This window comes from Pan troglodytes, chromosome Y, assembly GCF_028858775.2.
Source record: "Pan troglodytes isolate AG18354 chromosome Y, NHGRI_mPanTro3-v2.0_pri, whole genome shotgun sequence".
NCBI lineage: Eukaryota > Metazoa > Chordata > Mammalia > Primates > Hominidae > Pan > Pan troglodytes.
Genome location: NC_072422.2, coordinates 11,364,885 through 11,391,724, shown reverse-complemented (window position 1 = coordinate 11,391,724; position 26,840 = coordinate 11,364,885). Strand labels below are relative to the sequence as shown.

Below are 26,840 nucleotides of genomic sequence, written 5' to 3'. Positions count from 1 at the left end.
CAGTGGTCACTAATTATTGGGCTCCCCAAGGCCATTGATCTCCCTTAGTGGTACCCTCACATACATAACAGGAAGTAGCATTGAGGGAATGGGCTAAATTTTGTGCTAACTGCAGGAACAAATTATATGTCTTCCCTGGGTGCTCTGATACTGGCACATTTAATTCATCATAGAAGGTCTGAAACACTGGTTCAGGAGAGTGCCTTTTGAATTCTCCTCAGACCAAAATATTTACTTAAGGATCCAGACCAGATCTGCTGATCCCTAGAGTTACATTTTCTCCCTCTTTTCAATGGGGATTTGTTATTATTACTTCTAAGGGGTTACAGTGGCCACTAAGTGTAAGAGGAATCATCCTTTCCTTCTGAAGCCAAACTAGAACTTTTTCATTCTTTTTCCAGGTAGCCCAAATGAAACAAGACCAAAAAGTACATGCTTTATCACATAGGCCTAACTCATAGCAAATATGCTTATTCTCTGCTGTATAACTTTTTTCTCAATATAGAGAGCCACATACTAATCCTTGCTGGTTACTCTTAATGGTGGCACAAGCATCAAAATTTAAGGTTATGTGTTTGGGGGTTCCCTTTTCTTCTGTTTTATTATTTCACTTGTATCACTTAGGAAAAGATCAGTTCTTAATCTTATTTCAAAGATTGTGATCATAGGAGTCTCAGATGTGTTATATCACATATCAGTTCTGTCATTTACTGAGCTGCACATTTTATACTGAGTGAAGGTATACAGGCAAGTTCCTTTTGAGCTCCCTAGGCATTCATAATAACTATAAAACAGAAAGATAGTTTTAACTTGTTGCCCTACCTCAGTAACCTGATGAATACACTGGGAACAGTCCTCCAAGCAGGGAAAATCAGTCTTTATTATACAAGCCCAAATTTTAAGGAGAATAACTCCCACAACGAGTTTTCTAATGCTTCAGAAGTGTGTAGAACAGTCAGCTTCCTGTTGTCACTGGAGCAGGGATTGTCGTCTTTCTCAGTGTCATTTTGCAGGGGTTTTCAAGGCTTGCTCTCACCTCCCAGGTCTCAGCCACTGCAGTTTTTACACTATGGTGATGGATCCAGGCTGGGATTCCTTCTACATTCATGGCAGTCAGAGTGGTCAAAATGATGGTCAGGGGTCCTTTCCATTGTGGCCATAGTGGGGTTATGTTCCAGTCTTTGATGCAGTCTTGATCACCGGGGGCAAAGGGGTGAACTGGGGAGAATAATAGGGCATGGCTCATTTACCCAAGCAGAAATTGTTTGTGTAATTTTTCCTAGAGCCTGTAGCTTTTGCTGTAACTCAACTTCACCTCACTCTCAAGGAGTCCTGGGGGTCCCCATAATATGGGAGGGGTTCTACTATATAATATTTCCTAAGGGGAATATCCTGCTTTTTTAGAAGGGGTGCATCTTATTTAAACAATGCCTTAGAGAGGGGCTGTAACCATTTTCATCCTGTTTCCTGGCACACTTTCCCGAAACTACTTTTGATAGTCAGATTCATTTGCTCCACATTTCCATAATCTGAGGTCGGTAGGCTGCATGCAGTTTTCATGTGATCTCCAATACCTTTGCTGTCTCCTGCACTAAGTCAGCCACAAATGCTGGCCCATTATCTGAGCTGATTCATGAGGGCAGTGCAAATCTGGGAATAAGATCACAAAGAAGCACATCAGTTACTTCATGAGTTTGATCAGTTCATGCTGGATAAGCCTCTATCCACACAAAGTGGGTATGCAAAAAATCTGATAAATACATATTACCTCCACACTTTGGCATTTCTGTGAAGTCCACCTAGAGATCTTCAAAAGGGGTCTTCTCCATAAACTTGTATGCTGGACTGAACAGCTGGACCCTGCCTCGCCTTGTGCTGTCAGCAGGTAATACATCACTGTGCCACCGTTTTGGCAAGAGCTGGAAAATGCTACATTTAGGCGTACTGGTCTAACAACTTTTCAAGTGATTCCTGACCTAGATGGGCAGTTTCAGGCATAGCCAGTACAACTGTGGCTCCTAGCAGCTGTAGCAAGAGTATTTTTCCATCTGGTAGCTGAACTATCACTCTCTTGCTGTTTGCCCTCCTTCTGCCTGGTAGGGGGTGGAGGCTGCTTTTTTAGTCTCTGAGTCAGCTCTGGAGTTTCCTAAAGCCACCGTGGTAGAACCTCGCTGCAATGCATGACTGCCACTTTTTTGGGGTTCCATACTTCTTCTAATCATTGCAAGATTTCTTGCTGATTTTTTTTTGTCCTTTCCTCCAGGGTTTATCAGGCCCCTTTTCTTTATATAATGTTCCATGAACGTGGGTGGATAAGATGACATACAGAGAGTCAGTTTAAATTTTTACATTCTTACATCCACTGAGTTCTAAGGCCCGAATTAAAGCAATGACCTTGGTTTCTGGGCTGAAGTACCCTGGTAAAATGGTTTGGCCTCAATGACAGCATACAGGATTACCAATGCGTATCCTGCATACCTCTGTCCTTGTGGGTTTACAAAGCTGTTCCCATCCATGTACAACTCCCAGTCCACTGGTGCCCAAGGCTGGTCCCAGAGATCAGGTATGCTAGAGTAAACTGAGTCCAACACCTCTACACAGTTATGCTTAACAGGGCTTCCTGATACTGGGAGCAAGGTGGCAGAGTTCAGGTTGTTACAAACTTCAATGGTTATGTGGGGATTTTCACAGAGCAAGCTTTGGTACTTCGTTAGTATAGCACTGGTTAGCCAATGATGTCCTTTGGTATTCATTAAAGTCATCGCATCATGGTGGGGGTCTTTATGTTCAGGTTTTGCCCAAGAGTTAGTTTATCTGCTTATCGTGCTGGCAGGGCAGTTGCTGCTAAGGCTCTCAAACATGGGGTCCAAGCTTTAGATACCCCATCTAGTTGCTTAAAGAGGTAGGCCAACAGCCTCAGCCAGAGCCCCACAGTCTGGGTCAAAAGCCCAAATGCCATTTTTTCTCTCTGACACATATAGTGTAAATGGCTTTGTCAGGTTAGGCAGACCCAAGACTGGGGCTGACATGAGTTTCTCTTTTAAGTCACAAAAGGCTTGCTGTTATTGGGATCCCCATTCAAAAGGTTCCTTTTCACCCCTCTTTTTAACCCCATACAGGGGCTTGGCAATATAGCTCCTAAGAAATGTCTCACCTTCCTTCTGATCTTAGGCTCTGATAGGCTGCAGAAGACCTGCTTTTTTTATGACCCCGAGCTGTGTTCCCTCTGTCAGATAGTGAATCCCAGGTAGCGTATCAGCTGTCTGCATATCTGAAATTTCTTCTTGGACAACTTATACCAAGAATCCTCTAGGTCTGAAGCAGGGCATCTGTCCCACTGGAGCACCCTACTGCCATGGGGTATCCCAGAAGAAGGTCATCAACATACTGGAGCAAAACACATCCTAGGTCTTTGGTGGGGAACTTTTTGAGGTCTTGAGGCAGTGCCTCCCTGAAGATGGTGGGGGAGTTCTTGAACCCTTGGGGAAAGCGGATCCAAGTGTGGTGAATGGTGACACATGACCCCAGATCTTCCCATTGAAACACAAACAGTTTCTGGCTCTCAGGAGATAGTCTGATGCTAACAAAAATGTCATTCTTGTCTGGGCAGGTGAACCAGTTTTCCTAAGCTGGCAGTAACCCCAACAATGTGTACAGGTTATCTACTATTGGGTTTAAAGTGACTGTAGCTTGATTGACTAAGTGCAAGTCCTATAGTGGCCTGTAGTCCTTGGTCCCTGGCTTGGGAACAGGCAAGAGGGGAGTATTCCATGAAGACTGACAAGGGAATATAATTTCAAAGGCTCTCAGACATTTAAGATGAACCTGGATATCTTCAAGAGCTTCTCTGGGGAATGAGCACAGCCTTTGCCTGACCAGCTGGGCCCCAGGCTTAACTTCTATGAGTGCAGGGGCTTGGTTGACTGCCAGCCCTGGAGGAATATCTTCTGCCCACACCCTTGGCCACTGCTTAGCCAGAGCTGGTTCTATCTCTTGGACTAGCTCAGTTATGAAAAGTCTCCATTTCTCCCCTCTGGGGAGCATAAGGGCTGTGAAGACTCACTTCACATCCCCCTATGGCACAAGTCTGGGGCAAGCAGAAAAATTGTTTTGCTGAGACTCCTGTGGCTCTGATTATATCAATAGTCTTTTTGGATAAGTGGGAGACCAGGATGGTCAATACTGAATGTTCAGCACCAGTATTGACAAGAAATACAATCTCTTTGCCCCCAACTGTCTTCCTGACCATGGACTCATTCAGTTCATCTGAACCCTGTCCCCCTCAGTCCAGGAACCCTTCTGCCAGATTAAACAAGGCCCTTTCATCCTTGCTTGAGACCTCTGGCTTGGAGCCATTTTGTTTCTCTTTTAACTGGAGACACTTGTCTTATCAATGCCCTATTTCTTCACAGCATGCACACTAGTTACACTGCAGGCATGGTCAGTCATACTGGATGTTTTTCCCAGGGCCACTCATTCTTTCACTCTTTGGAGGTACCCCTCTAATAGCTGCAGCTAGCAGGTTGGCCTATTGCCAGACTTGGCACTCATTTTCTTGCTGCATCCCTATTCACAAACAACTGATTGGCTATTTCCAACAACTGTGAAGTGTTCATACTCGCAAATCCAGCCTGTTTCTGAAGTTTTCTTCTAATGTCTTCTGTGCTTTGACTAACTAAAACCATGTTAATCATGTACTGATGTTCAGAACTTTCAGGATCACAGGGAGTACACATATGGTAGACCTCACATAGTCTTCCATAAAATTGTGCCAGACTCTCTTCTTTTTCTTCAATGACTTCAGAGACTTTGTTAACATTTGTGGCCTTCTGAGATCCCTTATTTAACCCTTCTAAGTGGGCTTCCCTATATTGCTTCAGACTTTCTATAACTTCTCCTTCATTTAGGTTCCACTGGGGATCCATTACGGGTAATTGGATCCTCACATACTCCTGGAGGTTTTGGTAATCAGAAGGAGCACGTTCCTCCAGCCACTTGGTTGGCTTCTGGAGCAACCTTCCCCTTCTATCTGTGTTAAAGAGATACATAAGCAGCTGGTGGCAGTGGCAATTGGCCCAAGTAGGGTTGTGGGTCTGGATAATAGTTTGAAGCAAGTCAATTAAAGTCTGAGGTTTTTAATATAAGATGGTGTATTTTTTTCCAAATTAGGAGATCAGTAGAAGTAAAGCGTTGATACACAAAGGCATGCATTTCCACCATATGCCTGTCATCGCCTACCCCAGTATACCGCTGCTTCCTCAGGGGCATTTGTATCCCAGTCTTAGGTGGTAAGTGAGCCACCAAGGTTGGGGTTTCTCCCACAGCTTCACATCCTTACTTGCCTACTGTGGTTGGCCTAGGGGTGTGTGTGTCTTGCAGAGGCACAGGTACTGTGGGGACAGAATTGGAGAGTCTCTCTTCTTGGTAAGGGACAGGGGCATCACTGGTGTCATTTCCTGCCATGAGTCTTCTGATATTGGGTCAGACAGAAAATTAGGACATAGCTTCCCTCGATGGTTGGAGTGGAACTATTCCTTGGCTATTTGTCCCTTTGCCACTAATAATGTTGCTGCTGTCTGTCCTCTTAACTATTGTGGGAGTTCTAAAACCAGTTGTAACCAAGTGTCTATGTATAAGAACTGGTCTGGGTGCCCTGGATTACAGGATATCTTGTGCCATACCTTTGAAACAAGAGACCTATCTAGACTTCCTTCTGATGGCCTACCCACTTCTAATGTTGGCCAGTCTATCTCACACAAAGTTTTAAGTTTCCCTGGTGTCATAGTAACTCCACAGTCTCTTTTAAATCCCTTCTTGAAATTATTCTTCATAGTTCCTAGGGGGCTGGGTTACTTTGTGTCTGAACCATTTTTCCCCCAGAGAAGACAACACTGGCACTGCAAGAGGGAAAGGGTAAATGTCCCTCACTCATCTAATTCACACTAAATCAATTAATTCAAGCCAAGTAAAAATCAAAACCAAAGCCAAAGTGCTGATAAAGGCACACTGTGAGTGATCAGGCCACACTTCTGCTCAAACAGAGTTGGTAAGTTTCCAAGACTGGTCTTACTGTGTTCGAGATTTCCAGATTCCAAGTGCCAGTTCCTTCCTGGTGTTCAGCCACTCTGTCAATCCTCTGTGGTGGCCTGCTTTGCAATGCTCTGGTGAGGTGTTCCAACCAGGCAGTTGCCTACTCAGAAGCACTATCAGTATTTGCGTCACTCAAGCTGGATGGATTATCCTGCAGGGATGCTCTACAGGGCAAGCCTAAGCTACCTAAGGGGCTACCTAGGCCATCTACTAATCACCTCTCTTCCCAGTCAGGGAACCAAGAAATGTAGAAGGATGAGCCACAGACAAAACCATTCAGACACCAACCTAAAGAAGGAAGTGGCTTTATTTGGCAGGGAGTTTTGGCAGACTTGTGTCTCAAAAACCAAGCTCCCCAAGAGAGATTCCTGCACCTTTTAAAGGCTTATAACTCTAAATGGTTCATGTGAAAGGGTTGTGATCAATGAAGCAATCATGGGGTATGTGGCTGGGGCTTCAGGCATTGGTAATCAGGAAAGAAGAGAACAGAACAGAAGGTTTCACAATACTTCCTCATACAATGTCTGGAATCTATAGGTAATAGAAGCGGTTAAGTCAGGGGTTGATTTTTAACTACAATGCCTGGGGTGTGGCACCAGGCTGTCTGACTATTGATCTCATTTCTGCCTTTCTTTAGCTTTGGCTTCCTCTTTCTTTTTCTGAGTATTAGACAATAAGAGTGGTGGTCTCCTTCCTTACCACCTGAAAACTGGACCATAGTGTGGACTGTGTGTGCAATTTAGGGAATGTGGGGATGGAGTTGGAAGCACCTTCTGTGTCATCTGTCTTTATTTCTTTTGCAGGTGAAGTAGCAAGACCCCAGCCTTTCCTGACCTTATTGCTGCTCACAGCCTATGTCCCAGGATGAAATCTCAAGATGATGAAGAAGTGCCCCTTCACGACATGAAGCACATGCTCACCTGGGAACCAAATTCGAGGTAAATTAAAGGGAAACTGCAGACAGGATTTCTCATTTCTCCACCTTGTTTGACCACAATGCAATGAAATACTTGGAGATGTTTGTTTTTTGGTATGGTGTGCTACTCTTCTTGCTAGAAAACCAGCTTTTTTTTTGCAGAGGGAGGTGATTTGGATGATGTAGGGTCTCAGCCCCACTCCCAATTCACTGCAGATTCATGATTCACGGAAAAATAAAAGCACAGAGCCCTGCAGCCCAAGCACAGCCACATAGACAGGCGGTGTAGGAGACTCAAAAAAAAAAAAAAGAAAAGAAAGAAACAAAGAAAGAAAAAAAAGGAGAGCAGAATTGCGTTAGCCACATTCCTTTAAGCAGACTCCACTTCAAGGCACACACACACACAAACACACGATGCAACACACACATGTAGACATCCAACACTCACAACACTCCCACAGAGAAACAGCCTGGCAGCTCCCGAGGCTGCAGCGTTCTGCACAAACCTCACCTGGGAGAGGAGAGAGCAACCCCAGGGAATACAGGTGGACTGTACATAGAAATCACAGGCGGGTAACTTTCAAAAAGACTCACCCTTACAACGTATAGACAGCAATGAGGAATCATGCAGATTTTTTTGGATCCTTAAGAATTTTGCCGTTTGTTCCTGGGGCCCTGCTTGATGTTTTCTCGGGCTAGCTCATGTCTGCCCTCTCCTAGGTTCATGGGACTATCCTGTAGGTCCTACAAAAAAATAGGTGAGAGCCCACCTCTGAGGAACCTCCAATGAGGTCTCCTTCTCCACCAAGCTGCAGGGACTTGTGGCAAGGCAACGGTGACATTCATTGTGATGCTAGCCACAGCTCATAATCAGGCCATGTTCCTGAGCCTAGACCATGGGCATTCATGAGGCAGGCCCAGATGCCCAGCTCTCAGAGCTGTCAGCTTGCCTAAGCAGAGGAAAACAGTACAGGCAGAGCCAGCCTGGTATCAGGAAAAAGGCTGTCTGTGGAAACCCACTACAGGACCCTAAAAGTCTTGACCTCAGGGCCCCTTCAGGCCATCTCCATTTTCAGGTCCCCCTGGAGGAGGAGGGGCTTCAAGACTGTGAGTTGGTCCCTGGAAACTGCTCTTCTGACTTTATTTCTGAAAGAGGCTCTGTTCCAGAATCAGATCCTATGAGGATTGGAATATAGTCTGGTGTGTGGTTGAAGGTTTCCTGTGTGATAGAATCATACAACTCAGAGGTGGGTGTCAGTGAAAGATGACTGGGCTCTTGATCTCACTGCCTCCCTTCATCCTGGCCCTCAGAGGAGCACTCTGGGAGAGGTGGGAACCCCAATAAAGGTAGGCAAGTCAAAAGTGGAGCAGTGCTCTCACATCTCAGACTGGCCTCTCACTGCTGCAGATGAGGTTGAGACAGTGTCCCAGAGGATATCTTTGGCTATGGCAAGCCTGAAAAGCATATCCAGTAGTTTTATTAAGGGGCACTGTGGATTCCTGAAGATGGCAAAAAGAAATCAAGGCTTGCCTGAAAGAATGAGCTGCCTTGTGCTTGAGTCCAAGCAATGTTCAGTGATACCTGTCAGAGGACCCAGAATCCTTCTGCAAGGTGCAAAGAACCTCAGACACCAGAATGAGACAGCGACCTGAAACCTGGAGCACAGCCAGCCTACCTGAAGTCCTTTTTGCTATTTGAAATCCCTGCCAGCAAAATAATCTGTGGCAAGAGGCAGTCTATCCAGCAACAGCCCAATGAAAGAGCCCCTCCACGATGAGAAAGCTGCGTAGATGAAGTGAAAACAGAGTCTAGATTACCAGGCAAAGGCCAGACACAGCTGGCTGCTTTTCATCCTACAGGAATCATGCAGCCCTCCTATGTAAGTGGGAGAAGAATGGTTTCTTGTTGGTAGCTGTAACTGGAATTTATGGTTTTAAAAGTAACAAAGCTGCCCAGTCATTAAAACATGAAAGTGTTTACAAGGGAACATTCACGCAATAGATTCCAATGAGGGCCATTCACTATGAACTGGGAAATGTTTAGTAAAAAAGTCATTGAGCTAGACCCAGAGAAACCCTTGGCTGATGAGGAACATGGAAGTCAAGAAAACAAGAATCCTACAGATCCTTATGGATCTGGAGGCCACATCCCATTCAGCACCAATCCATACCACTCCCATTTGGCTCCAGGTATGAAAGCCCTCAAATTGGGGGTTTGCCAAAGTGGCCCCAACTTGCACTCCAAGTATTCCTTGAACTTTGGAGCACTTCCACCTGAACACCGAGCAATAGTTAGGACGGCTTGTGCAATTAAGGTAATGCAAGTATAATGTTGGAAGCACCCTAGGTCATCTGTAGTTACTTTTTTTTTTTTTGCAAGTGAATTTGCAGAACCCCATCCACCCCTCACCAGATGGTATACTTTCCCCTATCTGACATTATTTCTGCCCAAATTCTATGTACCAGGATGAAATCTCAAGATGATAGAAGAATGTCACCTCATGACTTGAAGTACCTACTCAGTTGGCAACTGAATTTGAGGTAAATTCAACGGGCCTGTGGATGGGACTGTTACTGTCTGTCCCTGGGTTGGCCATGTGACAATAAAGTACTGGCAGATGTCTGTTTTTTGGTGTGGTTTACTCCTTCTTTGCCTAGAATAGTGGCTTTTTCTGCAGGGGGAGGTGATTTGGACATCGGTGGGTCTCGGCCTGCCTCCCGATTCACTGCAGATTCATGATTCCCAGAAAAATAAAGAACAAGGAGCCCTGCAGCCCAAGAAGAACCACACAGACAGACCATGAAAAGTGTGGGAGACTCAAAAAAAATGTTGAAGTGCACTAGCCACATTCCTTTAAGAAGACTTTACTTACAGACACACACAAAACACACACATGCACACACACACACAAACATACAATGCCACATGCACATGCAGATATCCAACACTTCCAATACTTCCACAGAAACACACAGCCTGGAAGCTCATGAGACTGTGTGGTTCTGCAGGAAGCCCCACCTGGGAGTGGGCAACCCTAAGGAACACATGCAGGCTGTACCTAGTAATTACCATAGGACAAGTTTCAAAAAGACTCACCCCTACACCATCTAGGCAAGCCTGAGGAATCCTACAGATCCTTATGGATCCTTAGGGATTTTGCCACTCATTCCAGGGGCTCTGCTTGACATTTCTTCAGGCTGGCTCACTTCTGTCCTCTTCTAGGATCATGGGACAATCCCGTGGATCCCACATGGAAGACAGGTGAGAGTCCGTGGCCGGAGCACATCCACGGAGGTCCCCTTCACCAAGCCACAGAGACTTGTTGCTAGGCAATGGTGACATTCATTGTGATGCTAGCCAGAGTTCACAATCAGGCTAGGTGCCCTAAGTCTAGTGCATGAGCATTTGTGAGGCAGGCCTAGATGCCTGGCTGTCAGAGCTGTCAACCAGCCTAAGCAGAGGCAAATGAAACAGGCAAAGCCCGCCTGGTATCAGGAAAAAGGCTATCTGTGAAAACCCACTGTAGGACCCTAAAAGTCTCGACCTCAGGACCCCTTTGGACTGCCTCCATTGTCGGGTCCCTGTGGAGGAGGAGGCATTTCAAGACTCTAAAGGGGTTGCTGGAAACTACCCCTCTGACTCCATTCCCAAAAGAGGCTGTCTGCAAAAATTAGGTCCTGTGGGGACTGGAATATAGGCTGGTGTGTTGTTGAGCATTCTTTAGGTGTCAGAATTTTACCTGAGACCCCAGAGGTGGGTGTCAATGAAAGATGGCTGGGCTCTTGACGTCACTTCCTCCCTTCATTCTGGGCCTTGTAAGCCCTCTCTGGAAAAGGCAGCAACCATGACAAAGCCAAGTGCAGGGTGGAGCAGTGTTCTCAAACCTCGGACTGGCCTCTCCTGGGTGAAGATGAAGTTGACACAGTGTCTCAGAGGTCGTTTGTGGCAATGGCAAGCCTCAAAAAGGTGACCAGTGGTGCTGTTGAGAGCCCCTGAGGATTCCCCATGAAAGCAAAGATAAATCAAGGCTCACCTGAGAGAATCAGCTGCCTTGTGCTTGAGTCATGCAAGATTCAATGATTCCTGTCAGAGGACTGAAAATCCTCCTGCAACGTGCAAACAACCTCAGCTCCCACAAGAAGACAATGAACCACAACCTGGAGGGCAGCCAGCCTACACAAAGTTCCTTTTGCTCTCTGAATTTTCTGACAGCTAAATAATCTGAAGGAATAGGCAGTCCCATCCAGCAACAGCCCAATGAAACAGCTCTTCCATGATGAGAAGGCCATGCAGATGAAATGAAACAGAGGCTAGATTATCAGCCAAAAACCAGACATGGCTGTGTGCTTCTCATCCTACAGGAATCATGCAGCCAGAAGAGGTAAAACAAGAGTTTCCTTTTTAGTGCCTGTAACATGAATTTATGGTTTTAAAGGTATCAAAGCTGCCCACTCATTTAAACATAACAGTGTTTAGAAAGAAACATTCATGCAATGGATTCCCATGAGGGTCGTTCCCCATGAACTGGGAAACGTTGAGTGTGGAAGTGGTAGAATCAGACCCAGGAAACCCTAGCCTGAAAAGGAACATGCAATTCAGGAAAAGAAGAGACTAGTCTGGAGGCCACATCCCACCCAGCATCAATCCACTCCATTCACATTTGGTTCCAGACATAAAATCCCTCAAATCAAGAGTTTGCCAGTATGACTCCAATTTGCACTCCAAATGTTCTCTGCACCTTAGAGTACTCCCATCTAAACCCCAGGCCATCGTGTGGACTGCTTGTGAAATTAAGGGAATGCAGACATGGAGTTAGAAGCATCTTCAGTGTCACCAGTCTTGATATTTTTTTTTCAGGTGAAGTTGCTGGAACCTATCCAAATCTCACTAGATTATAACCTCACCCCTATCTGACCTTACTGCTGCTCACACTCTGTCCCAGGATGAAATCCCAAGATGATGAAGGGTTGCACCCTCATGACGTGAAGGACCTGCTCATCTGGGAACCAAAGTCAAGGTGAATTCAAGTGGCCCTGAGGACAGGACTGCTAGTGTCTCTCTCTGGTTTGGCCACAGGACAATGAAACACTGGAAGATTTGTGTTTTTTGGTGTGGTGTGCTTCTCTTCTTTCAAAAGAGTAACTTTTTTTTTTTTTCAGCAAGAGGTGATTTGGACACTTGCATGTCATAATACACCTCTTAATTCACTGCGGATTCATGATCCACAGAAAAATAAAGAATACAGAGAACTGCAGCCTAAGCAGAGCCACCCTAAGCTGAGCCACACAGACAGGCCACCACAAGGTTGGGAGACTCAAAAAAAAAAAAAAAAAAAAAAGGAATCACTGACGTGCATTAGCCACATTCCTTTAAGCAGATTCCACTTAAAGGCACAAACACACACACAATGTCACACGCATACAGAGATATCCAACACTCACAACCATCCCACAGAAACACACAATCTGTCAGCCCCTGAGGCTGCATGGTTCTGCAGGAAGCCCCATTTAATAGAGAGCAAACCCAAGGAACACAATCAGGCTGTACCTAGAAATCACTGGGGCAATTTCATAAAGACTCACCCCTGCAAATTCTAGGCAGGCCTGAGGAATCCAGCAGATTTTTTGGAAACTTAGGGATTTCATGGTTTATTCCTGAGGCTCTGCTTGATATTTCTTCAGGCTGGCTCATGTCTTCCTTGCCCTAGAATCATGGGACTATCACATGGATTCCACAGAAAAAAACAGGTAAGAATCTACCACTGACGAACCTACATGGAGGTTTCCTACACTGCCAAGCTGTAGTACTTGTCGTTAGGCAACATTGACATTTATTGTGACACTAGCCAGAGCTCAAAATCAGACCAGGTGCACTGAGACCAGGGCATGTGCATTTGTGAGGCAGGCTGGGCATTCACCTGTTAGAAATGCCTGCCTAATTAGAGAAAACTGGTACAGGTAGAGCTGGCCTTGTATCAGGAAAAAGGTTACCTGCAAAACCCACGGCGAGACTCTGAAAGTCTCAAACTTTGAGCCCTTTCAGGCCATCTCCATGTTAAAGTCCTGCTAGAGGATGAGTCATTTCATGACTGTGAGGTGATCACTGGAAACTGCTCTTCTGACTCCATTCCTGAAAGAAGCTATGTGGCAGAATCTGGTCACATTGGGATTGGAATATAGTCTGGTGTGTTATTGAGGGTCCTTTGGGTGACAGAATCATACCTGAGACCCCAGAGGCATGTATCAGTGAAAGATGTCCTGGCTCTTGATCTCACTGCCTCTCTTCATTCTGGACCTCACAGGAGCTTTCTAGGAAAGGCAGAAACCATGACAAAGGCATGTCCAAAGTGAAGTAGTTTTCTCATACCTCAGACTGGCCTCTCACAGCTGCAGAGGAGTTTGAGACAGTGTCTCAATGGCCTCCATAGCAACGGCAAGCCTAAAAAGGATCCCCAGTAATGCTGTTGGGGGACACTTGGATTCCCTATGAAAACAAAGAAAAATCAAGGCTCGCATGAGAGAATGAGCCGCTTTGTGTTGGAGTCCAAGCAATTCTCCATGATTTCCATCACAGGACCCAAATGCCTCCTGCAAAGTCCAAACAACCTCAGCCCCCAAAAGAAGACAATGACCCACAAGCTGAAGTGCAGCTAGCCTACCTGAAGTTCCGCTAGCCTACCTGAAGTTCCTTTCGCTCTCTGAAATCCCTGGCAGCTAAATAATCTGTGGTGGGAAGCAGTTCCAACAAGTGACAGCCCAGTGAAAGAGGTCCTCCAGAATGAAGCCCTGTAGACGAAATGAAATTGAGGCTAGATTTACAGGAAAAAGCTAGACACAGCTGCCTCCTTCTCATCCTATAGGAATCATGCAACCCACCCAAAGAAGTGGGAGAACAAGAGCTTCCTTATTGGTGACTGTAACAGGAATTTATGGTTTTAAAAGTATCAAAGCTGCACAGTCATTAAAATGTGACCGTGTTTAGAAGGAAACACTCACACAATGGATTCTCATGAGGTTCGTTCTCAGAGAACTGAGAAACGTTTAGTGTGGAAGATGGTGATCCAGACCCAGGATACCCTAGGCTGAGAAGGATCATGGAAGTCAGGAAAAGAAGAAGCAAGTCTGGAGGTCACATCCCACCCAGCATCAATCCATTCCACTACCATTTGGCTCCGGGTATGAAAGCCCTCAAATCAGGAGTTTGCCAGGATGGCCCCAATTTGTACTCTAAATATTCCTTGCACGTTGGAATACTCCCACCTGAACACCAGGCCATGGCGTGGACTGCTTGTGCAACTAAGGGAATGTGGGGATGCAGTTGGAAAAAATTTCTGTGTCATCACTCTTCACCTTTTTGCAGGTGAAAGTGTGGGACCCCATCCAATCCTGACCAGATTCCATCCTCACCCCTCTGACCTTATTTTTGCTCACACTTTCTGTCCCAGAATGAAATTCCAAGATGATGGCAGAGTGCTCCCTCACAACATGAAGCACCTGCTCAACTGCCAGGCAAATTTGAGGTAATTTCAAGGGGCCCTGAAGACAGAATTTTAGTGTATCTCTTGGGCTTGGTCACAGGACAATGAAACACTGGGAGATGTCTATTCTCCGGTGAGGTGTGCTCCTCTTCTTTGAAGAAGAGTGGCTTTAATTGCAGGGGTAGGTGATTTGAACTCAGACGGGTCACAGCCAGACTCCCAATTCACTGTGGATTCTTTATCCATAGGAAATAACACGGAGCCCCACAGCCTAGGAAGAGCCACATAGACCACCCACCAAAAGGTTGGGAGACTCAAATGAAAGAAGTGCTGCTTCAAGACTGCGTTAGTCACATTCATGTAAGCAGGCTCCACTTACAGGCACACACACAGACACACACACACATACACACACAAAGGCAGACATCCAACACTTGCAACACTCCAAAAGAAACACACAGCTAGGCAGGTTCTGAGGCTGCATGGTTCTGCAGAAACTCCCACCATGGAGAAAACAACCCTGGGGAATACAGGCGGGTTGTATCTGTAAATCACTGTGGAGCAAGTTTCTAAAGGACTAACCCCTACAACGTGTAGGCAGGCCTGAGACATCCTGCAGATTTATTTTGGACCCATGGGAATCTGTTTTTTATTTCTGGAGCTCTCCTTGACATTTCTTCAGGCTGGCTCACGCCTGTCTTCTCCTAGAATCACGGTACTATCCTGGGCATCCCACAAAGAAAACAGATGAGAGTCCACCGGACGCACCTCCAGGGAAGTTTCCTTCTCCGCCAAGCCACGGTGACTTGTTGCTAGGCAATTGTGTCATTCATTGTGAGCTAGACAGAACTGACAGTTAAGGCATTGTGCCCTGAGAACAGCACATACGCATTCACGGGCAGGTGCAGGCGCTCAATTCTCAGGTCTGTGAACCTTCCTAAGCAGAAAAAAAAAAATGGAACAGGTGCGATTTTAGGGCTCCATTGGGCTGTGTTTGTGTTCTGGTCCAGATGGAGAAGAAGAAGTTTTGAGACTGTGAGGTGGTCCCTAGAAACTGCTCTTCTGACTCCATTCTCGAAAGAGGCTGTGTGCAGGAATTGGGTCCCATGGGGTTTGGAATATAGTCTGGTGAGTTTTTTAGGGGTCTTTGATTGATGGAATCATACCTGAGACCCAAGAGGTGGGTATCAGCCAAAGATGGCCAGGCCCTTTACCTCACTTCCTCCCTTCACCCTGGACCCTGCAAGGGCTCTCTGGGAAAGGCAGGGACCACGATAAAGGCAAGGCGAAGGTGGATCAGTGTTCTCACCCCTCGACCTAGGTGCTCACAGGTGCAGATGAGGTTGAGACAATGTCTCTGAGGTAGTCTGTTGTGATTGCAACCCTGAATAGGGTGTTCAGTAGCATTGTTGACAGCCACTGTGGACTCACCATGACAGCAAAGATAAATCAAAACTCATCCAAGAGAAAAGCTGACTTGTGCTGGAGTCCAAGCAATGTTCAAAGATTCCTGTCAGAGGACACAAAAGCCTCCTGCAAAGTACAAACAACCACAGCCTCCAGAAAGATACCATGACCCAAACCCTGGAGTGCAGCTAGCTTACCCAACTTTCCTTTTCTCACTGAAATCCCTAGCAGCCAAGAGATCTTTGGCAAGAGGCAGTTGCATCCTGCAACAACTCAATGAAATACTCCCTCCACAATGAGACAGGACATGCAGATATAATGAAATACGGCCTACATTACCAGGCAAAAGCCAGACAGGCCTGCCTGCTTCTCATCCTACACAAATCATGCAGCTCCCCAATAGAAGTGGGAGAACAAAAGTTTTCCTTCTGGCTGGCATCTGTAATGGAATTTATGGTTTTAAATGTATCAAAGCAGCCCAGTCATTAAAACGTGACAGTGTTTGGAAGGCAACACTCACGCAACATATTCCCATGAGGGCCATCCTCCATGAACTGGGAAATACTTAGAGTGTAAGACATTTAGCCAGATCCAGGAAACTGTATGTCAATGAGGAGCATGGAAGTCAGGAAAAGAAGAGGCAAGTGTGGAGGCCACATCCCACCCAGCATCAATCCATCCCAGTCCCATTTGGTTATGACAATGAAAGCCCTCAAATTGGGAGTTTGCCAGGAAGGCCCAGTTTGCAATCCTAATGTTCCCTGCATGTTGGAATACTCCCAGATGAACATGGGGCCATGGTGTGAACTGCTTGTTCAATTAAGGGGATGCAGTTGGAAGCACCTTCTCTGTCATCTCTCTTCAGCTCTTTTGAAGGTGAAGGTGCAGGACCCCATCCAACCCTCATCAGATTGTATCCTCACCCCTATCTGACCTCATTTCTGCTCACACTCTCTGTACCAGAATGAGATCCCAACACAATGGAGGAGTGTCCCCTGATGACTTTAAACACCTGCTTGGCTGGGAACTGAATTTGATGAGACAGCTTATCAAGGCATCCCAGAAATCACTAGGTCCTATTTTTTTCTCTACCCTGCAGTTTCCTCCTGGAGTAGAAGGTAGTCCACAAAACATACTTAGCTCTAACACAAGCTCTGCCACTTTGGTCATCCATAGATTCTCAGTACAAACATGGACAAGAAGATTAAGCACTTCCCCAGTGAAGAGAAAGCACTGGAGTCCTCATTCAATGTTTTTTGATTCAAATGATAGAGACTTTCTATGCCAATAGGCTATTACACTTTCAAAGTGGTCACCTCTCCTCAGCTAGCAAATTTCCAATGGTATGACCATGGATTTCTTCTGTTGCCAAACCATGAGATCATCCCAATACAGCTGAATGCTGGAGTATCACAGAAATGAACACTTCTCAATGTTTTTTCTGGACCCCAGAACCCCCAAACAGATATTATACCTATACCCTGGAATCTTCCTCAGAGAAATACAATGAATTATAAATATCAAACTCTGACTGATTCAGCAAGATCTTGGATTTATACATTAGCTGGTATAATTAGGCTTCATACTCTACCATTAGTTAATGCTGGTGGATCTTGTTTTCTCTTTTCCAGTGGCACAGGTGGATCTAAATTCCTTACAAGATGGATACTGGTCAGTTTCAAGTTCAATCTATTAATGTCCTATCTCATGTACAACTTGTAGCTAGACCTTGGCTTGAAATTACTACTTAAGTTGAAACTTGGAAACAATTTGTGTCATATAAAACAGGAAGAGTGATGCAGATTAAATCTAATGAAGAGTATCAGAAACCAGAAGTATCAGGTAGCTCATACAGTTAACCCTGGTGCCAAACCAGTAACTTACAGCTAGATTCCACCATTTCTTTTGTAGTTAATAAAATTGAACTATGGGCTCATTCATCCCTCAATGAAGATATATCTCAGTATGCTACAGTAACCCATACATTTTAACCATGGTGTCAGCCAGTATAGAATGTATTTGGATGCCAAGAAGCTATAGAAAGGACAGATGGATACTGGACTCTCATGGAACCTGAGTCAACTTAGTTCTGGATTGCTTCTATATGGCATACTCCATATTAATTTGCTAAGTCTGAAGGTGACAATATTAAGTCTTAGATGCAACATAAAACTAGTATGATCAGGCCCTGTAATCAAATGGATAGACTTAGTACATTGAATAAGCATGAGGCTATTATACTCAAACCCCTGATGCATACATGGATCTTAATACATCCTATTATGAACATAACTGAGCCCTTAATTCACTCTAAAGTTGACATGATCAGACCCTGGAGTCAGCCTAAAACAGCCGTAGTACAAACCTGGACCCAGCCAGAAACTCAACCACGAACACTCTTGACTCACCTGAAAGCTGATACAATTAAACCATGGTTACAAGCTGAAAATGATCTAATTAAACTAAAGAGCTTCTGCACAGCAAAAGAAACTACCATCAGAGCGAACAGGCAACCTACAAAATGCGAGAAAAATTTCACAACCTACTCATCTGACAAAGGGCTAATATCCAGAATCTACAATGAACTCAAACAAATTTACAAGAAAAAAAACAAACAACCCCATCCACAAGTGGGCGAAGGACATGAACAGACACTTCTCAAAACAAGACATTTATGCAGCCAAAAAACACATGAAAAAATGCTCACCATCACTGGCCATCAGAGAAATGCAAATCAAAACCACAATGAGATACCATCTCACACCAGTTAGAGTGGCAATCATTAAAAAGTTAGGAAACAACAGGTGCGGGGGAGGATGTGGAGAAATAGGAACATTTTTACACTGTTGGTGGGACTGTAAGCTAGTTCAGCCATTGTGAAAGTCAGTGTGGCGGTTCCTCAGGGATCTAGAACTAGAAATACCATTTGATCCAGCCATCCCATTACTGGGTATATACCCAGAGGACTATAAATCATGCAGCTATAAAGACACATGCACATGTATGTTTATTGCATCACTATTCACAATAGCAAATACTTGGAAACAACCCAAATGTCCAACAATGATAGATGGGATTAAGAAAATGTGGCACATATACACCATGGAATACTATGCAGCCATAAAAATGATGAATTCATGTTCTTTGTATGGACATGGATGAAATTGGAAATCAGCATTCTCAGTAAACTATCGTAATGACAAAAAACCAAACACCACATGTTCTCACTCATAGATGGGAATTGAATAATGAGAACACATGGACACAGGAAGGGGAACATCACACTCTGGGGACTGTTGTGGGGTAGGGGGAGTGGGGAGGGACAGCATTAGGAGATATACCTAATGCTAAATGATGAGTTAATGGGTGCAGCACACCAGCATGGCACATGTATACACATGTAACTAACCTGCACATTGTGCACATGTACCCTAAAACTTAAAGTATAATAATAATAAAATAAAATAAAAAGAAAATGAAAGAGTGAGACACTGGATTTGGCATAAATTTAAAATGTTGTGGCCCAGTACCTAGACTGAAGAATGGAAATAAAAACTTTAGACCCAAACAGAAACAGATCCAGTTAGGTATTGGGCCCAAACTGGAATGGAAACAGTAATACCTAGGCCCCAATCTGAAGGTGATAGATCCTGACCCTGGAATCACACAGAAGCTGATATCATCAAACCTTTGTTTCAGTCTCAAGCAGACACAGTCACAGAGCAGAGAGAACCAATAACTCTGACGGATCACCATTGGATACAGTCTGAAACTGAAACAGTGAGGTTTTGGAACCAACCTGTGCCTGATAAGCTAAGAGACTGAACACATCATGAAACTTACCCATTTAGACACTGGGGCAAGGTTGAAAGTGATAAAGTTAGATCCTGTATCCAAGCTGGAGATGACACATTGAGACCATGGATTCAGAAAGACATTGGTGTAATTAACTGCTGGGTACAAAAAGAAGCTACTATATTATCACCATGGATGCAAGGAGAGTCTCAAGAATTAAATTCCTGGACACAATCTGAAACAGACAGAGTCCCACTGTGGACCCAGATTGAAACTGCAAGAATAAACTATTGGACAAAGATGTTAGCAGGTATAGTCTCAACATGGACAAAGGCTGAATTTCAAGGATTAACATCCTGGAGGCAGTCTGAAACTGATCCAGTCATACTGTGGACTATTGCCAAATCTCCAGCGGTGAATCTCTGGACACATTCTGTATCTGATAAAGTCACATATGGGAACCAAGGTGAATTTCCAGCCTTATTTCCCTTAACAGAGACTATAGCTAAGATAGTTACACTATGGATCCAATTTAGATTTCCAACAATGAATCCCTGGGCAAAAACTATAGCTGAAACTGTCATACCATTGATCCTGGATGAAATGCCAACAAATCCTTGGACAATATTACAGTCTGAATATCTAGAAAGACATACCTGGCTTCCATCTGAATTTAATCCTACCTCATTGTGGACCATGGTTTATTTGCCAGCAGTAAACTACTGGATACATTTTGTTACTGAAACAATAACACTGTGAACCCAGGTTGAGTCTCCAGCAATACATTCCTGGAAACACTTGGAAACTGATATAACCACACTAGGGACCCATGCTGAATCACTAGTGATGAATTCTTGGATACGTTGTGCTATATCTGACATGGTCACAATGTGTATCCAGGCTAAATCACTATAATTAAATCCTTAGACACAGTCTGAAACTGATATACTCACAATATGGATTCTGGCTGAAACTCTGGGAGTAAGTCCCTGGCACATGATATATTCTTACCATGGACCCACGCTGAATATCCACCTGTATCTTGGACTCAAGCATGGATTCCAGGTAAAACTCCAGCAATGAATCCCTGGAGAGAGGCTACAGCTGATATGGTCCTACCATGGAATCAGGCTGTATTTATAGAAGGAAATGCCAGGACACAATCTGAAACTTATACAGTCACACAGGAGATCCTGAAAGATTCTCCAGCAGTAAATTCTTGGACACAGACAACAGCTGATGCAGACAAGCTGTGGGCCAAGCCTGAATTTCCAGCAATAAATCCCTGAAAAAAGTCTGTAGGTGACAGTACTATACCTGGATTCAGGATGAGTCTCCAGCAATAAATCCATGGACACAGTACGTATCTTATACAATCAAACCATGAGCCGAAGGCGAATCTTCAGCAGTAAATCTCTTTACACTACCTGAATCTGATAACATTATCCTTTGGACATAAGCTGAGTCTTCAACAGTAAATCTGTGCACAGACGCTGTAACTTCCACAGTCACACCATGGGCCCAGGCTGTATCTCCAGTAGTAATTCCATGGACACATCCTATACCTTCCATACTCGTACCTTGGACCCAGGTTGAATGTCCATTAGTAAATAGCTGGACAATGTCCACAGCTGATAGCATCACATTATGGAAAGAGGCTGAATTAAGAGCAGGATATCCATGGATACTGCCTTGGGCTGCTACTATCACACTATGGGCACCATCTGAATCTCCAGCATGAAATCTTTGGACACAGTCTATGTATGACACAGATACACCATGGCATCAGGCTGACTCCCCAGCAGTAACTTACTGGACAGAACCTGTAGCCAATACACAGACACTGTGCACTCAGTCAGAATTTTTAACAGTAAAGCCTTGGATCCAATCTGTATCTGTTACACTCATACCATGGACCCAGGCTGAGTCTTCAGCAGTAAAGCATTTGACACAGGCAAAAGCTCATACAATCAAACTATGGAACCAAGTCAATCACCTGTCATAAATCTCTGGAAACCAAATGAAACCAGTATATTCACACAGTAGACCGAGGCTGAGTCTCCAAAGGTAAATGACTGGGCACAGCCTGTACCTGCTAGTTATACTACTGAACGAAGCTGAATCTGTAGGAGTAAATCCCTCCACAAAGCTTGAAACAGAAATTGTCTTACTGTGGACCCAGGTTCATTCTAAAATCAACAACGTCTGCACATACACTCTACTTGACAAAATGAAATCATTGGCTAAGAATGTTTATGTAGCAGTAAATCCATGGAGAATGTCTAAAACTGAAATAGTCTCATCATGGAACCAGGATCTGTTGCCAGCAATAAATCCCTTAACAGTGGCTGTAACTGGTATAGTCATGCTGTAGTACATGGCTGTATCTCTAGTAATAATTCCCAGGAGAGAGGCTCTAGCTGACACAGTCATAACATGGACACAGACAAAATCTCCAGCAGTCAATTTCTGGTTACAACCTCTACCTGATGTAGTCACACTGTGAACCCAAATGAAATATCCATAAGTAAACACGTGGGACCAGGCTGAATTTCCAGCTGTAAATCCCATGATGCAGTCTAAGTCTCAAATTATAAATATCTGGACAAAGTCTGAATCTCTAGCCCCATGTCCTCTGTTAGAGGCTGAGATTGATATAGTCATATCATGTACCCAGACTGAATATTTGGCAGTACATCCCTCAAGAAACCCTGTTGTTGATACACTTACATTGTGTACACAGGCTGTAACTCTATCATTAATCTGTTCACAAAGTTTACATGGCACACCGAAAGCATGGACTCAACCTAAATGTCTACCACTAAATAACTGGACAGAGGCTGTATCTCTGAAAGTTATACCCTGGACCCAGGCTGAATTTCCAGCACTAAATCCCTGGACACAGCCTGTTTTTTATACAGCTACAATTTGGGCACAGTCTGTAGCTGCAACAGTAAAGGCCTGAGCACAGCCTTCATCTAATACAACAAGATTATGGTCCCAATCTGAATCTGCAGTATTAATTATGTGAATACTGCCTGTATATGACATATACATAAAATTAATCCAATTTGAATCTTCAGCAGTAAATCCCTGGATACTGCCTATGTCTAATACATTATCATTGTGGGCCCAGCCTGTATCTCTAGGAGTCAATCCATGGATAGAGGCAATAGCTTCCACAGTCACCCCATGGACCAAAGCTTTACTTCTAGCAACAAATCCCTGGACACAGACTGTATCTGATATACTTGCACTGTGGACCCAGGCTGAATCTTCTCCAGTCATTATCTCCGCACAGCCAGTATCTGACAAAATTATACTGTGGCTTCAGGCCCAGTCTCCAGTAGGAATTACCTGGACACAGACTGTATCTGATATACTTATATCATGGACCTATGATGAATCTTCAGCAGAAAATCCAGGGGCATGGGCTGTTATTTCCTCAATGTTACCATGGACTCAGGGTATCCCTACAGCAGAAAACCCTGAACACTACCTGTGTCTGAATGAATCACCCAATGATCCCAGTCTGAGTCTCCAGTGGTAAACACATGGACAGAGGCTACAGCTTCAACAGACACAAAGTGGACTCATGATAATTTTCCAGATGGAAATTCTTATACACAGAGTGATATGGGCTCATTTTGGACAATGCTTAAGATTGAAGCTTAGAAACTCTGGGCACCATCTGAAGCTAAAATATTTATAGAATTTCATTACTGCCTGAACCTGATACTTCACAACCTTTGATCCAAGATGAAAATCAAGTGTCTATTTTATGGACACACCATGAAATTGAAAATATCAATGAATAGACCTCACCTGAATTTGAAACACTTATATCCTGGATAGTGCCTGCACCACAAGCAGCAAAACCATGGTCCCAACCTGAAGCTCTAGTTAGTAGAATTTAGTTTAAAACTGGAACAGAAAAAATAAACAAAAACCTTGGGCTCAGTCAGAATTTCAAACTCTGAGCACATTCACTCCCTTTGGACATGGTAAAATAGAACTGGGCCAAATATAGAGCTACAGCATTTATAACACGGATTCAATCTGAAACTGATGTCTTCTTCCCATGTACCCAATCTGATCAGGTACAGTGAGATCTCAGACCAGATCCCAGAAGGTGATACAGTAAAACTATGGATCTGGACTGAAGCAGGCACAATGCACCCCTGGACGTGAGCTAAAACTAATACAATCAGGCCTTTGACTCACGCTGAATTTCAAGCAGTCAGGACCTGGACCCTGTCCTTCTCTGATACACCACACTTTTGTATCAGGCTGAAATGCAGGCAGCAAAATGCATGACTAATACTCTGATTGCTTTGTTTCAGACCCAAAACAATACAAGAAGAAATGGTACTCAACCTTATTCTCAAACAGTTACTACTTGGATGAAGCCAGAATGGCAAATAATCCACCCATTGAACCAATCTGAAAAGCATGAAGCCAGACCCTGGACCCAGCCTGAAGGTGATGTTATCCAACCTTGGACCTATGTGGAAACCAATTCAGTCAGACACTGGGCCCATTCTGATACGGGTAAAATGAAACAATGAACTGATCCTGAATCTCAAGCAATTAGGACCTGGCCTGAGGTGGGTGTGTTGACACATTGGTCCCCAACTCAAAATGATGCAGTCTGGCAGTGGACCCAACTTGAATCTCAAATGATGCACTCCTAGACCCAGAATCAAGTCAGTATAAATTACCCTTGGACTCAGCATGTACCTGTAACAATCAGACAATGGACTTACTCTAAAATGAATCCCTGGACCCACATTGAAGCCAATACAGTGATACGATACTGGTTTCACACTAAAATGAATTCAATAAGATCCTGGAACCAACCTGAGAGTGACACAGTCAGATTCACCCTGAGAGTCAGTCAATCTGTCCCTGGCCCCAGACAGAAGTTGGTATATTTTGGCCCTGGACTCAGCAAAGAGCTGCTATATATCAAACCTGGACCCACCCTGAAACCCAAGCAGTGAGACCCTGGATCAAGCAGGAAACTGATAAAGCCAGATCTTCATTTTACATTCAAATGAATAAAGACAGATCCTGGGCTTATTCAAAATCTCAAATAGTCAGTCCCTGGATCCAGCCTGAAGTTGACATAATTCACACTTTCATCTAGTCTGAAACCTTTCTATTAAGATTCTGCCCCAAGGTTCTATCTCCAGTAGTCAAACCATGGACCTTGCTTAAAGGAAGAGCACTCATATCTTGGATACTGTCTGTAACCTAAGCAGACAGACCCTGAATTCAGTCTGAGGCTGATAATATTGAATACTTTGCTGTTTTTAAAGCTGGGAAAGTGAGAACCTGGATCCAGCCTGAAACAAAAATACGAAGACCCAGAATCCATTATAAGGCTAATATAATTGCATCATTTTCTCCTCCTGAAATTAAGTCAAATGAAGAAATGCTATTAATGAGTGATTTTGGCTCCTTGTCTCAACGCGCACCCTTTTCACCAGTAAAAACTGTTTCTTTCCCAGATCAGTATTTTATTGCTTTGTTAACTGAGATAACTGCCACAGAAAGCCAGGATAAAATCAATTCTCTCCAACCAAGCAAGATTACAAGCATTTGGCTTCCTGGAAGAGTTGTTTACCAGTACTACGGCAGGAAATTAAAAAGTATCAAGATAAAAGAAAGCCCTGATGTCCCATGTACCTCTCTTATCTCTCTTTCTTCCTCCTTTTTCCTTCTTCCTTGTCCTCTTCCATCTCCATGTTCACTGTGCCCTTCTTTTTCAGTCTTGCATGCTGCTCCAGCCATAGTTTTAACAAAACAACCTCTCCTGATGCCTGGATCTCAATCAGGAACCAAGCCTGGACAACAACCTCTTAGGCATTCAGAACTCAATGTTTGCCAGTTGAGTGTCAACTAGCTGGGGTCTGGAAAGAAAGTTTCCAGTCTTTCTGGCTCTTCAAAACAGCTGTTATTTCTCATGAAACCACAGGCATCTTTAGTCTAGTCCTATGTTGGAGTTAATATACTTGGTACGAAGACTCTTGTTGAACCCTGAAACCACAGTTTGTAAGATCAGAGGTTATGTTCTCAGACCTTTGCAAAACCAAAATTTCAGTTATTGTATGAATCAGCAGAGATGGTAAAATATTGAGAGAATATCTTATTTTTGCCTAACAGAGTTTATGAGCTATGTTTTATGAATACAGTTCTATTTAGAAAACAGTATTTTAAAGATAATCTTACTTCTTAGAAATGGTTTATTATTCCACCTGAGGTATATGAATATATACACATGCTATTGGACAATAATATAATATCTTGGATGTAAATAATAAGTTACTTTATATATATACTTTATTATTTGAAGGGAAAGTATGCAGAAAACCTCTGTACTATATCTCAAATTGTAGGATGAATATTATATATTTCCAAATATTTTCTCAGAATTGAAGATACTCAATTTTCAAGCATATTCCTAAAAACCAAAAATTAGATTTTAGAAATGGGAGAGTGGTAACACTAATCTCACTCTTTTCCACAGATGTATTCATTCTGTAGGGTGTGAATTATGTCCTGGTCATGTCCTCCTCTGTTGGGACAACTACTGGGAGGCAGAAATTGATGAATTTGCTTGGATTGTTTCTGAGCAACTGTCTCTCCTCTTTCTGTGCTTGCTCCATACTAAATGAACAGTGGATCCTTACCACAGCTAGATGTGCCAATTTTATGTAAGTGTGAGTAATTCATTTCAAGATTAAGATATATTATAAAGTAATTACAACACTGAGATTGTTAATGAATATTTTTCTCTTTATTTTTATTGTGTGTGTGTGTGTGTCTGTGTCTGTGTGTGAGAGACAGACAGAAAGAGAGAGACAGGGTCTTGCTCTGTTGCTCAGGCTGGAGTGCAGTGGCATGATTCTTAGTAGGCTCAAACTCTCAAGATTAAGGGATTCTCCTACCTCAGCCTCCTGAGTACATGAGGCCAAAGACACGCACCACTGCATCTGGCTAATTTTTTTTTCTTTTGGCTGAAATAAAGTCTTATCATGTTGCCCACCTGGTCTCAAATGATCCTCAAAAATATTTTCTAAAGCAGTATTTGTACTTTAGTGCTTACTTGGACTTCATCTGATTCACGTGACCTCCAGGGCTTTATTCAA

The 26,840-nt window shown here is 43.8% G+C and overlaps 1 long non-coding RNA gene across 3 annotated transcripts; it reads right to left on the bottom strand.

The window, feature by feature from the left end:
- Positions 1-858: 858 nt before the first annotated feature.
- On the bottom strand, positions 859-25,671 carry LOC107971309 (uncharacterized). 3 transcript variants are annotated; one of them, XR_010154966.1, is made up of 5 exons: positions 25,378-25,671; positions 13,686-13,792; positions 11,041-13,315; positions 10,747-10,907; positions 859-1,218 (listed from the first exon to the last, which is right to left on the bottom strand). It is a non-coding gene; the product is annotated as an uncharacterized LOC107971309 (long non-coding RNA). The 3 variants fall into 3 exon arrangements; XR_001714263.3 differs by having other exon boundaries at positions 10,747-13,315; XR_001714262.2 differs by lacking the exons at positions 10,747-10,907; positions 11,041-13,315; positions 13,686-13,792; positions 25,378-25,671 and adding an exon at positions 7,601-9,990.
- Between the last annotated feature and the right edge of the window lie 1,169 nt (positions 25,672-26,840).